This window comes from Lissotriton vulgaris, chromosome 7, assembly GCF_964263255.1.
Source record: "Lissotriton vulgaris chromosome 7, aLisVul1.2, whole genome shotgun sequence".
In the NCBI taxonomy this organism is placed as follows: Eukaryota; Metazoa; Chordata; class Amphibia; order Caudata; family Salamandridae; genus Lissotriton; species Lissotriton vulgaris.
Genome location: NC_141695.1, coordinates 1,662,894,007 through 1,662,907,347, shown reverse-complemented (window position 1 = coordinate 1,662,907,347; position 13,341 = coordinate 1,662,894,007). Strand labels below are relative to the sequence as shown.

Sequence of the window (13,341 nt, the reverse complement as noted above, 5' to 3'; positions counted from 1 at the left end):
AAATGAGGGTCAGGTCTACTTTGCGTAAACCCTTTTGTGGCATTAGTAAAGCGTAACTGACAAGCATTGGTGCTCGTCGACCACAGTAACCAACCCAAGGGGTCAATAGTGGAAGAGTTAAGCATACCTGTGGTCGGGGTACTCTTAACGCACTTAATAGTTTATCTATCCCCTGTTCTAAAGTATCCAGTCTCAGACATACAGATGGTATGGGTATACTCTTTATTTTGTTTATGGTTTATTCAGTCCTGAGCCAGTCTCTTTGAGAACCTTAGTCAGTCTCTTGAAGAACACAAAGCACGCTGATATGCTTCTACAGCTCCTCCAGAGTGAGCTTGCAGGGGCCTCTCTTCCTGCCGTCTTTCTCCCGGCCAGTGTGGGGACCCAAAAAGGAAAATAGAAACAAAAACAAGGCTCAGGATTTTGGTCCTGTTATCTACACAGGGAATGGGGAGAGGTCATGCACCGTCACCAAAAAAAAACCTTCTTGTGATGTGCCTAGAGATAGGGAAACATTGTAGTGCCTCAGTGTTTTGTGACGCATGCCCACAGCCCCCGAATCAGCCCCGAATATGCAGGTTGCACTTGCCTGCTTCCACGGCCCTCCGTGGTCGTGGTGAAGGGAGATCTCGCCTCCTCGCCGTCGGGGAGAAGCTTAGTCCCTGGCGTGTCTCCTCTTCCGGGGTTGGGTTCACCTCCACGTTTCTCCTGCTCTGCGTCACGTCTCTCCTGCGCCGCTCCCTCGCTGAGTATCCGCTGCTCCTCCTCAGGTCTGTGCTGGTCTGCCGGTCCACGCTCCTCTCCTCGAGTTTCCTCCGCCGAACGCCGAAGTCCTGGCGTCTCGCCCGTTTCTCCCGCCTCCGCACCTGATTATTTTTTTAAGCCTGGCCCGCTAACCGCACTTCCGGGTTGCTCCTCCGTGGCGGCCATGTTGGGTTGGTCAGGTGAGGTTTCGGACGCAAAACTCTCACAATACCATTTTGAAACATAACAGTCAATTCTTTAATTGTGTAATTGGTATGTGTATGCCATGATCCTTGGAGTGACCGGCACCTGCTTCGGCCTATTGAAGATGTTGCGGAGGTTTCTGCCTTTTCTGTCGATGGAGCACAGGCAGCTGACTGTACAGGCCCTGATAGGTTCCAGGTTGGATTATGCCAACATTCTTTACCTGGGCCTACCAGAGTACCTGTTGCAGCGTCTTCAAGTTGCGCAGAACGCAGCTGCCAGGGCCATTTTTGGTCTAAATAGACGTGCCAGTGCCTCGGGCCTGTTATCGACCCTGCACTGGCTACCCATCCGCAAACGGATCGCCTTCAAGGCTTTGACTCTGGCATACAAGGCTCTCCATGCGGTGGGAGCAAGGTATCTTCAAAAGAGACTGGCTTTTTATCATCCTGCTCGTTCTCTGAGATCCGAATCCTTGCTCTTGGCGGCTGTTCCTCGTGTTAAGAGAGCGCGCCTGGGAGGCCGCTCCTTCAGCCTGCTGGCCCCACAGATGTGGAATTCGCTCCCGCTCCCTCTTAGGGGGGCCTCAAGTCTGCTTGAGTTTAGGAGAGGTCTTAAGACCTGGTTGTTCTCTCAATAGTCCTGTTAGCAGTTCCCTCCTCTGTCTCATGTGCTTTCTGTTGTTTTTAATGTGTTATGTTATTGTGAATAAGTTCTCCTTACCCAAAGCGCCGGGACACTCTTCTTGAGTAACCGTTGCGCTATACAAAAGTATAAATAACATAACATAACATAACATAACATGTGTCATAGGCCAAGGTCGAAATGGAGGGAATATTCAAATTTTTTGCAGTGGCCAAGCCAAAACATGTAGTTTGTTGAACTGTCTGATCTAAAAGTATTAACTGAGACGGTATTAAACATGCACATCTGAAAGAAACAGTTTGCTATAGATTACTTACCTTAGAATTACCCCCAGGCATCAGACTGGATCCAGAGAATTTTTTCATCAGCAGTACCCCTGCTCGTCGAAAGGTGGCATCATTCGGCTCTGCATTCGTCCTTGGCGTCGTGGTCGCCGGGATGACGTCGCAGCAGCAACTTAGATGCCACCCTCACATGCTGACATTAGTTCTTTCTTTTTCCGCGCCAGCCAGTGCAGATCCGGAGAGAGCAGTACCTCCAGTCACTTTTTGACTGACTTTTTCTCGACTTTTGTCGAAGCCGTTTTTTACTGAGTCTATTGACTCCTGGTGCACGAGGGATGCCCGGTTTCAAGGCTTGCGATTCCTATAGCTGACCGATGTTGGTGACAGATCCGCACCGCGTGTGCCTGTTTTGCCTGGAGTGTGACCCAGATCCCAAGTCGTGCTTCGAGTGCCGGACCATGAATCCAAAGTCTTTGCTGGAGAGGTCCCGAAAACTTCTCGAGGCCCGGCAATCGGATCCGTGCCTTTCAAGGTCCTGGTCGTGTGGGAGGTCGAGGGACCGGTCGCGAAGCCACCACCACCAGTCTTCTTCCAAGTCTTCGCACTCCACAGGTAATTTGAAGCACAAGAAGAAGTTGTAGAAGCATCATCGCTCTTTGACTTCTCCCTGTCGGTCGGCGGACGTCACGAAGGATACGGGTGGTGCCCTCCCGCATCCGTGTGCGGAGCCCGAAGGGTCGACTCCGAGTTTCCCTCCCTTCCGAGACCCAGAGCAACCTCTGCCAAGCATTGCAAATTTTCCGAAGCAATGCATGCCAACTACACCACCGCGCCTTCGGGGCCTGCAGACTCAGCTGCGGGCTCTGGGCCTTCGACGCCGGTGGTTTCGGCCCCAGCCCCGCAGGGTCCCCTTGGATCCGGATTGGCACCGGTCGACCTGATTACACCCCACTGGCGCCGATTCTACCGGCACCATGTCCACAGCCGACACCGGCTGTGTCTCCAGACGGTTTCGTCTCCGGTCCACCTTGATGGAGACACGGAGCTGAACCAGCATCGACAGACGCAGGATCTGGCGCTGACAGGTACTTTTGTGCGCTTGTTCTACCCTGGCTCTTTTAGACAAGATTGGCAGCCAGAGGAAGGTGAGAAGAACTGGGAGGGGGCTGGAGACCCATGAACTGACCGGTTGGGCTATTAACCGGACCGTAAAGAGTAAATGGGGGAAGCCAGTGGTCTGGATACCCCACCAGACCATGGCATGTTGTCTCCTCCTACTGTGGCTACGGAGGAGGGAGCGTCTTACACCATGGTGTTGCGTAGGACGGCCAAGGCCCTACACCTTGAGCTACATACTGTGGCAGTTCAGGACTAACCTCCTGACAGGGGTGCTTCAACCAGCAGCAAGCTCTTCTGAGCCCCTGCTACCGTTTAATGAAGCCCTCACTGACATCCTTTTGGGCACCTGGTCCAGACCTAACACAGGGGCTCCTGTGGATAGGATGATTGCACGGCGCCACCGGGCAACCCCACTTTCCTTTCCCAACACCCCACCCCTGAGAGCTTGGTGGTCCAAGCCTCCACCTCAAAAGGCGCATTCGCTAACGCACCACCTGATCGGGAATCCAAAAAGCTGGACAATCATGGGAAGAAGATGTTTTCTTCCTCCAGCCTGGGACTGCGGTCGGTAAAGACTGCATGTCTGTTGGGCCGTTACACCAACTCTGTGTGGGATACGGTGGCGCAAGTGTTGCTCCGGTGCCTGGAGGAAGCCCAGGCCGTACTCTCCCGTGCAGTTGCTAAAGGGAGAGACTATGCAAAGTTTACCATCCGCTGTGGGCTGGATACCGCCAACTTCTAGGCCGGACGATTTCCACGTTGTTAGCCCTTCAATGACAACGTGCTGGAGCGCTTTAAGAATTCTGGTGCTTGGGCCTCTCCACCACCCTCCCTGAGCAGTCTGCTTTTTGCCCCTTTCGTGGCTACTGACGGGGTGCCCCACCACATCCCGGTCCGAGCCACAGGTCAGCGCAAGCTGTTAAGTCCTTGAGTGGCTAGGGACGTGAGAACCACTGCTGTGGTTCTAGGGGCCAGCAGGCGTGCCAGTCCATTACAGCTCCCTCTGCAGCAGCCTCCAAACCCTCTTAGTCTGACCTTTCAGGGCCATCAATTACCAGTGAGCGGAAGGATTCGCCATCACCTCCCCCACTGGCGCACCATCACGTCCGACTGGTGGGTTTTGCAAATAGTCCGAAGGGGCTACTCCCTCCCCTTCGAGACTACCCCTCCATCCATGCCACCTCAGTACCATTGCATGTCGGAGGATCATCGGGCCCTTCTCCAACAGGACGTTTCGGCACTCTTGGCCAAGGGAGCCATCGAGTGAGCTCCTATCCCAGAAGTAGGTTGTGGTTGCTTTTCCCACTACTTTCTGGTGCCCAAGAAGGACAAGGGCCTGCGTCCTATCTTGGATCTCAGAAATGTCAGCTGCTTCCTCCGGAAGGCGAAGTTACCAAATGTTTACGCTAACTCAGGTCCTGTCTGCCCTCTACCCAGGAGAGTGGATGGTAGAGTTAGACTTCCAGGACACTTATTTTTACATAAATAATCAAAAATAGGAAGGAGCGTACTAATCGAATTCACATTAAATGATTTAAATTCACAATAACACTTCTCCATAGAAACGTCTTCTGAGTTGTCCACAGATTTCTTTATTCCTTCAGTTCAACAATTCTCAAACTTCACAATACAGATTCTACAGCCGACGCGTTTCGTCCTCAGGGCTGTGAAAAAAATGTATATAAACACTAATCCCAAACGTGTTCATTTAAAAAATAAATCTAACAACAAAGAATTTTTTTTTCCAACATGATTAGTCTAAACATGTGTCATTTAAACATTGAGTAACATGAGCAGAATATATATTCCCTTCCATGGCCGTTTTTTGTATATATTGTGGGCCCGATTCACAGAACTAACTTAAGACAAAATCCTAAACGTACTACCATATTTGTATTCACAGAAGGCACTTACTCATTTTGGTATTCACAGAAGGCACTTACTCATTTCGGTATTCACAGAAGTTAGGAGTCCTAACTTTAGGACTCCTAAATGCCTTCTATGAATACCAAAAGTCTTAAAATTAGGATTTTTCTCAATTTAGTAGTAGTAAAGTTAGGACTCCTAAATTTTGGACTCTTAAATGCCATCTGTGAATACCGAAAGTCTTAAAATTAGTGTTTTTCTCAGTTTAATAGTAGTAAAGTTAGGACTCCTAACTTTCGGACTCCTAAATGCCTTCTGTGAATACCGAAAGTCTTAAAATTAGGATTTTTCTCAACTTTACTACTACTAAACTGAGAAAAATCCTAATTTTAAGACTTTCGGTATTCACAGAAGGCATTTAGGAGTCCTAAAGTCAGGAGTCCTAACTTTACTACTACTAAATTGAGAAAAATCCTAATTTTAAGACTTTCAGTATTCACAGAAGGCATTTAGGAGTCCTAAAGATAGGTGTCCTAACTTTACTACTCCTAAACTGAGAAAAATCCTAACTTTAGGACTTTCGGTATTCACAGAAGGCATTTAGGAGTCCTAAAGTTAGGACTCCTAACTTCTGTGAATACCAAAACGAGTAAGTGTCTTCTGTGAATACCAAAATAAGTAAGTGCCTTCTATGAATACGAAATTGGTAGTAAGTCTAGGATTTTGTCTTAAGTTAGTTCTATGAATCGGGCCCATAATGTTTTGTTGAAAATAACCACTTACAGATACAGCCTGCCTAATGAACATTCTAAACCCCAAAGTGGGCTACACGTATATGCCCACTACTGAGCCAGGTTTAGCTTCATTATTCAAAACACCTTTCATACTATACAATTATTCATTGCTCACCTTCTATCACTATATTCTGGCCACTGTGTGACCTGGTAGCGAATTATTATCCAGTTCGCGAAATTTCTGAAGGCAACTCAAAATCAGAATTATTATATATCAATGATCTAAAGGGAGAAAATAGATGCTCGATCAGCTGGGAGAAAAAAATATATATATACCCTGAAATCAGGGGCTAAGAAAGGTGTTCCCAAATGATAAATGGCTAATATCCAATCATGTGCTATCCTAGTCAGTCCTCTTCCTGTTCATGATAATCTCCATGTCTCACAAACTACAGTTTCCTGAATATCAAACTGTATCAAAAAAATGCACAGATAGTCTCATTATATTCATAACCCCACCCTATTAGTGGATTCTAGTACATAGCCATGTCCTATAACTTACTTCATATCCTCTCCTGGGATCGCTTTTATATACTGCAAAAGATTCTACATACGCCAACCAGCTAATGTTCTCTCACATAGAATAATCCTCCTAGACAAGTTTTGGTTATTGACTTGTCTAGGAGGATTTACTCCATTAAAAATGATTCTATTAGAGAGGAAATCTAAACAATCTTAAAAAAATGGTGATTATTTCACTGATATCAAGCAATTATACATTTTTTCCAAGTACTCACCTCTAATGTCAGATCCAAGAGTCGCGGCGCGTAGTGCCGGTAAATGTTTGGCGTGTTGCATCGGCGCCATGTTTGGAACATTAATAATTTCAACCGGGCATGGAAATCAAGAAGGGACTTCCGAGGTGCCGGCCACGATTTTCTAATCGTAATAGAGCGCCATATTTAAACAGTCCAATACCTTATATACAAGTGTTTCCTTAAATTGGTATTTGCCTCTAAGGCTATTTTCATGTTACCATATGTCATGCTTCAAAGCCGGAAAAACCATTCTTATACGCCGCTCTTTCCAGAGCATAAAAAAATCAGAAATGCCGCAAGACCAAAAATTGCGCCCATGTATCGCAAACTAGGGTAAGCTTATGTTCTCGCAATCAACAAACTACCTCACCAAGCACTTTAGCACCTATCCCTTTCAAAGTATATGCGCAGAAGAGGAGACAGATCCATAATTGCTTGTAAAACATAGACAAGGAATAAAATAGTGTTAGCAAATAGTTCCCAAAAAATTATACTTATCATAAGTAATAAGAGAAACAGTTCAAAGGAGAGCACATCGTATCCATGAGGAGAAGAATATAGAATGCCCCGATACCCATGAAACTCAAGCATAATCATAACATAAGTACAATCAGTTATTCTGCATATTCTAACCATCTTATCTTTTTCATATACAATTCAACACATTTACATAATGCCATTCTTCAAACAAAGACATCTTCCTTTCTTTGCTGTCATATTCCTTATGATCGTGTCACATACATTTGTTTACAAAAAGATACAGTTCTACATTCGAATTTATGTACAAACAAGTCTTCTTGAGAACGCAGGACACGAGAATAAAGACTATGGACTAACATCTGATGTCAATATTGTTTATGGACTGATTATATAAGACAAGTATATATTTTTCTATTGCTCGGGGAACTGTTTTTTTCTTCTTTACATATTGGTCAAACCATCAATTTGCCAACCTTCTTTCCGCCTCCTCCCGCATCCTTCTAAGGAGGAAGAGAGGCTCAACCTTCTGGACCCAAAACGTGCACTTTCTTTTTATTTGGATCGCACCAAGCAAGTCCTGGTGGATGACCAGCTCTTTTTGGCTACGTGAGCCCCAAGAAAAGTTGGGCCGTGCACAAACGGACCATCTCTAGGTGGGTCCTTTTGTGCATTAAGGTGTACTATTCTTTGGCAAAGAAGGAGCCTCCAGTGGGGCTGTACACCCAAACCACTACGGAGACGGCAGCTACTACTGCTTTGGGATGAGGAGTCCCCCTCAATGACATCTGCCAGGCAGCTAGGTGGGCATCTCTACACACGTTCGCTAAACACTACTGCCTAGACAACCAAGTCCAGAAAGACAGCTTTTTTGGCCGTTCTGTTCTCCAGGACTTTCTGGTATGAACTTGGTTTGCTGACCCACCTACGGGGTTGGTATTGCTGTGGTATCTATTCTAAGGTAAGGAATCTATAACTAACTGTTTCTTTCAGATGAGCAAGTTACTTACCTTCGGGAATGATATATCTGTAAGAAACATAGGTTAGTTATTGATTCCTTATCTCCGCACCCATCTTCTCCGGTCTGCGAACTGACTTCTAGGATTAAGGACTTCCTTTCAGGGCCCTAGTTTTGTGCACCAGTGGTCAGTGTCTTGCATGGCTCTGCGTTTCTGGCAGGAAAGTTGTGTACAGAACTGACGTTAGCAAGTGAGGGCGGCGTCTAAGTAGCTGCCTCAATGTCATCCTGGCGACCACGATGCCAACGGCGAGCGTGAAGCCGACCAAAGCCACCTTTCGACGCGCAGGGGTACTGCTGACGAAACACTTATCCAGATCCAGTCTGACACCTGGGGATGATTATATGGTGAGGAATCTATAACAAACTCATGTTTCTTACAGATATATTGTTACCGAAGGTAAGTAACTTGTTTGATGCAAAGATTCAGTGCCAGCAATTGCCAATCTTTGGTACCCCAAATAGATTTTAAATCAACCGTGGCCTTCCAGAACCTTTTAGGGACAAAATGGTTATGAAGGAAGAAGAATAGATCAATTAAGTATGGGTCAGGATGAATTTGGTGCGGGTATGCATATTTAATTTGTAAAAACAGGATATTGGGTCAGATAGGTTGTAACCCATAAAATATACAAATGTAATTTTCAGAGTCATTGACTTCCCCTGCAGCAGTGTCGGGTAATTCTCCCATTGTGTATAATTAAACAGTGATCACTTGAGTATTGGTTTTGTGTAATAAATGATGGCCATATGTTGGTAAAGGAATAAATCAGCATAATTTGCAGACTTTAAATACAGATCATCAGTATCAAAAGCAGTATAATATTTCAAATCCGAAAGCAGTGAGTAAACGCGTTAACATCCCAGTCATCTAAGTTTATTCCAGGCAAAACAACATCACCTAAAGAATCGCGGAATACGTATGGAATTTGCAATGTCGCGTGGGACCATAGACATCAAATGGTACCTTATTCCAAACTACATCAACAATTGGGAATACTGAAATATTAACTATGGCTTGATCTCCTTTCATTTTATGAGATGAAGTGTGAGGGGCCAGAAAGCCGTCAACCAAGTCTACAGCAGAGCTTTCAGGTAAGTAATGGCCATTAATCAATAGGATAAAAACGGTCACAAAACCAATCCACTTGAAGAGGAACACCATCAATAACACAATCGAAATGTAAGTCCATGGTGGGACAAGGTACGTTTTTTTCAACCAGGAGATCAAAACACCCATCTGTGTGGGAGGCACTGTTACAGGCGAGGACAACGAAGAGGAATCCGAAGAAAAGTTATCTCAGGCCATATAGTAACCACTGGAACCGAGTTGAAACAATAGGGGTTGCTCTTCATTAGAAGGTAGATGAATTGTATTTTCAGGAATATCAATTTTAACTTCAACTGGTGGGGAAGCATCCTTGTTTACCACAGTTGTATTAGTAGACAGTAAAGCAGGCAATAAATCTATTGAATACTCCATGTCCCCCTCCAATTGCAGGAGAGAAGTGGTGGAAACAGAAGGCATTTGATGAAGTGAAACATCCCGACGCAGATTGCTTGTAGGCATACTATTAAGTATCGGCCATATGGTGAAACTTGACATGTTCAATGGAAATGAATTGATTCTCCTTGCAACAAGGTAGCGTAGGTAAAATTACAGTATGGGTGCCTTTCAAACCAAGGTCTGGGACCTGTGCACGGTACGATGGACCACATTCTTTCTTGTTCTCCACCTTCTCTCGGATCAGATCTCCAACTTTAGGAAGCCAGCCAGAAACTGGAATCAGCACCTCTGCATCCGTGAATGAGTGCAAATGAACTTTCGCCAGTGTGTCACAAGTCTTTTGTCGATTCTGTAACATAGCACAATGGTTATCTGCGTCAAATGTTGCGGCAGCCGCCACAGCGTCTAGACCGTCAAGGTCTGGCACAAACATTTTAATGCCAAAGAGCATTTCATATGGGGTCCGCCCACCTAGAGATCTTCTAGGGAGATTATTAAGTGCATGTTGGACACCAAAATTAGAGTCAGCCAGCCCCTACCAGTATCTACGACCCTAGCTGTCAAAGACCACTTTAAGTCACGGTTCATCCGCTCCACAACAGAATTGCCCTCAGACTGGTATGGAGACAAGAATTGCACCTGCACCCCCAAAGACTTCATCGCATCTGCATTTAGCACTGGGACACCTCCGTTGGAGGTAGCTGTGTGCTCTATAAATGTCATTTACTTAATTACTTACTTATTTTAGAGGCAAAAGCCGGACCTTGGTCTGAATGGAAGGTGTCACAGGCAAATGTTCCTACAGAGACACGCAAATCTTTAATAACAGTTCGAGCGTCAGCACTGCGTTGCGGCCAAACACAAAGGAATCCTGTGCATGTAAGGATTCTGTGTTGCTCAACAGGGGAAGTATATGGAAAAATAGCTTCAAGCTGCTCAATTTTCTGAGCTATCCAAAATGGACAGTCTTCACCATTCTGAGTATGTTTTTCCATCACAGAATTAATCATGACAGGACTAATCACAAGCCCTCTGGCCTGACCAGGTGCCGGAGGGGCCGCTCCAGCCAGAGCTGCCTGAAGTGCACGAGACATAAACTGTATGACTTGTCTATGAAGATAAACCCATTGTGTGTATAGTGGACGTAGGTCCAAGATAGTAACATTGAGATAATTGGGATGTGGTGTAAAATTAGCCAAAACAGGCTGCGTAGCCCCATTGATAGACAAGGGGCACATCCAAACAAAAGATACAGGGTGAGAAGGGCACCATTAAACCAAATAGTATGCTTCCAGGACGTCAATGGAACTTCAATTAGTGCATAAGGATGATACGCTCCTGGAGGAGCAGCGGCAGTATAAGCGTGAAACAAGTTATCATTCACATCCACCGCGGGAAATGTAACCCAAGAATAAAATACCTCAAAGGGGTATGCTGGATCCGCTTCAACTCCGAAAATAAAGGTTACCCCCCCCCCATGGGGAACCCTGTGTGCAGTCAAATAGGCATTAACCGCTGCACTTCTATGCGCCGTAATAGCTACCGGTTGTACCATGTATAGAAAGAAATTAACAAGGAAAACAGTAGCACAAAATAGGGTCAATAAACCTTTTAAACGTCAAGCTTGAAAAACTAATATTTAGGTGTACCCTACAAATATAGGACGCTAAGCCGCCCCATCATGAACGCCTCCGGGAACCGGTGAGAGGGTATCGTGGACAAACACAAGCACTACTCAGGGGGACCATGTATAAGTACCAGACCAAATGTTGGCGGCACCATGTTGCATGGATTCTGCCCAAAAACAGAACTATGTGCATGATTATGGGACCTTAGTGCATAAGGACTGAGTTATCCTACCACCTTAGTACACATGAGCGACTAGCTATAGTGTTTCACTTGCTCTCCTACTCACTCACAGAGAAACAAGTGATTAGACACCCCAGAACACAACCCGCTGAATCTTCCAGGAATCGCGGTTGCGAGACAAACCTTTTCGCTCGCACTCTTGTACTTGTTTATTTATTTATTTTTATATAGCGCTGGCTAGACCTGGAGGTATCAGAGCGCTTTACATGAGGATCAGCGAGTTACAGGTTACATAGTTATATCAATTAAATCAAAGAATAAATGAGTGAGGGGCAGGGAAGGAAAAACAATGGGGAAATGAGGAAAACAATGTCAGATGACCGGCTGGGTAGGTGACGGCCGAGGGGGTGAAACCAGGGCCAGACTCCTCTATAGCTGAATATATCAGCTCAACTGGGCATTGGCCAAGGTTGCTCGTGCACCGAGGAAAGTACAAACAGTTTTGGTATCTGCCCCGGGGGCATCGTCAAAGGTCCCCTGAAAATTCCATCAAGTTCCATCAGGTATGGGCCATGTTGATCCAGCTCCTTGGTGTATACGATGTTCAAGGTATCAGTCCAGGGGGCATTGTCATATACCAGTTGGCAGCACCTATCCCTGTGTTAGTGGGAGGCTAAGACTTACTGTAGGGTTGATATGCACTCATTAGCAATGCTTCCAGGGGACAGGCCAGGACAGCCATCTTAAGGTCAGGGATATAGAATGTGTAGGCCCAGGGTTGTAGGGCACTTAGCTGTTGCCCCAAGCAATTCTCTCAGTGTGAGTGAGGCTGATGTAGGACTAAGTGTAAAAAACACAGTAGACTTTTGCGATGTGGGACCCTGATATGAGCAACAAAATCTCGCTCCAGGCGCCATTTTAGGGACTGGCACAGCCCTTGCCTGGCCCACCTTCATGCAACTCGGCCACGATTTTCTGCCATTTTGGGGTTGGGCGGGAATGGATACTTTCCCCGTCCATCTGGTATCTCTTGTGACCCCCGACTCCCCCCCAAGCCTCCCCCTCACTGGCGCGGGGTTCCTGTGATTGTGTCTCCTGGAAGGGGACCTTTATTTACATCTTCACTATCTCTGCACTTTCAGGCCCTCCTGCGGAGTTCGGCCGTTACCTCTACATGCAGCGTTCAGAGACGGCCTCCCAGCGGGGGCAGGGGAGAGGAACGATCGCAGCTCCATTTCTTTACAATGAGCCGCGCCCGGCTCCGGACGATCTCCTGTCTCTGCCAGTCCCTCCTGCTGCTAGGCCTGAGTCCACAATAAGATCTGACAGAGACATGAGCGAGTTTAAAATATTTATTTTAACTAACGTACTCTAATATTCTGTATACGTGCCACAACAAGCACAAAAATTCATCATACCAATTCAGTCAGCATAGCAGTTAATCTATAAATCATGAAACGAGATGTCATCATGAAAAAACAGTATAGCCTAACCTCCCTCCCCTTGCATAGAAGCAGTATTAATATATATTAGAAGATCTCTGGGCTCTGTCTGCAGACCCCATACCTTAGACTATAGATGATAGATGTACGTCATAGCTGCTGTCTCGCTCTTCTCCTTGGAAAGGTCCCTCTCCAAATGCGTGCCCCCTATGCATGTATCCCAATATGCCCAAAGTATGATTACCCAAACAACAGCTGCAATGGTATGTTTTGTCTAGGTGCTAGGGCCTGACCAAAACAAGGGGCATTGTTTACCGATCCTGCTCACAGTATTCAGACTAAATCCCATGAACCTGCAGAGAGTGAACACAGCGGTAGGTTCTCATGTGAAAATTACGAACAAGACATTTGCAAAAATAAAGCCATGTAGTAGCGTGTGCAAAACAGAGTACAGTCTGCTGTGTGCTCATGCTAACTTAGAGAAGCTGACAATGTCCCCATGGGACATGTGACAACAAAAGGGAAGCCAATAGACTTCATTGTCCATGACACAGAGAAAATAGTTCTGGTTATACTAGTGATTCACTATGCAAGATACGTTATCACCACTACTGCTTTGTGTGATGCAGCCAAGGCATGGACAGTAGTCCATTACCCAGACGATACCAGTTTCT

The 13,341-nt window shown here is 46.0% G+C and overlaps 1 protein-coding gene across 1 annotated transcript in view; it reads left to right on the top strand.

Moving 5' to 3' along the window:
• Nucleotides 1-13,341, top strand: part of EFCAB8 (EF-hand calcium binding domain 8) — a 1,673,324-nt gene that overhangs the window by 1,560,444 nt on the left and 99,539 nt on the right. The window lies entirely within an intron of this gene.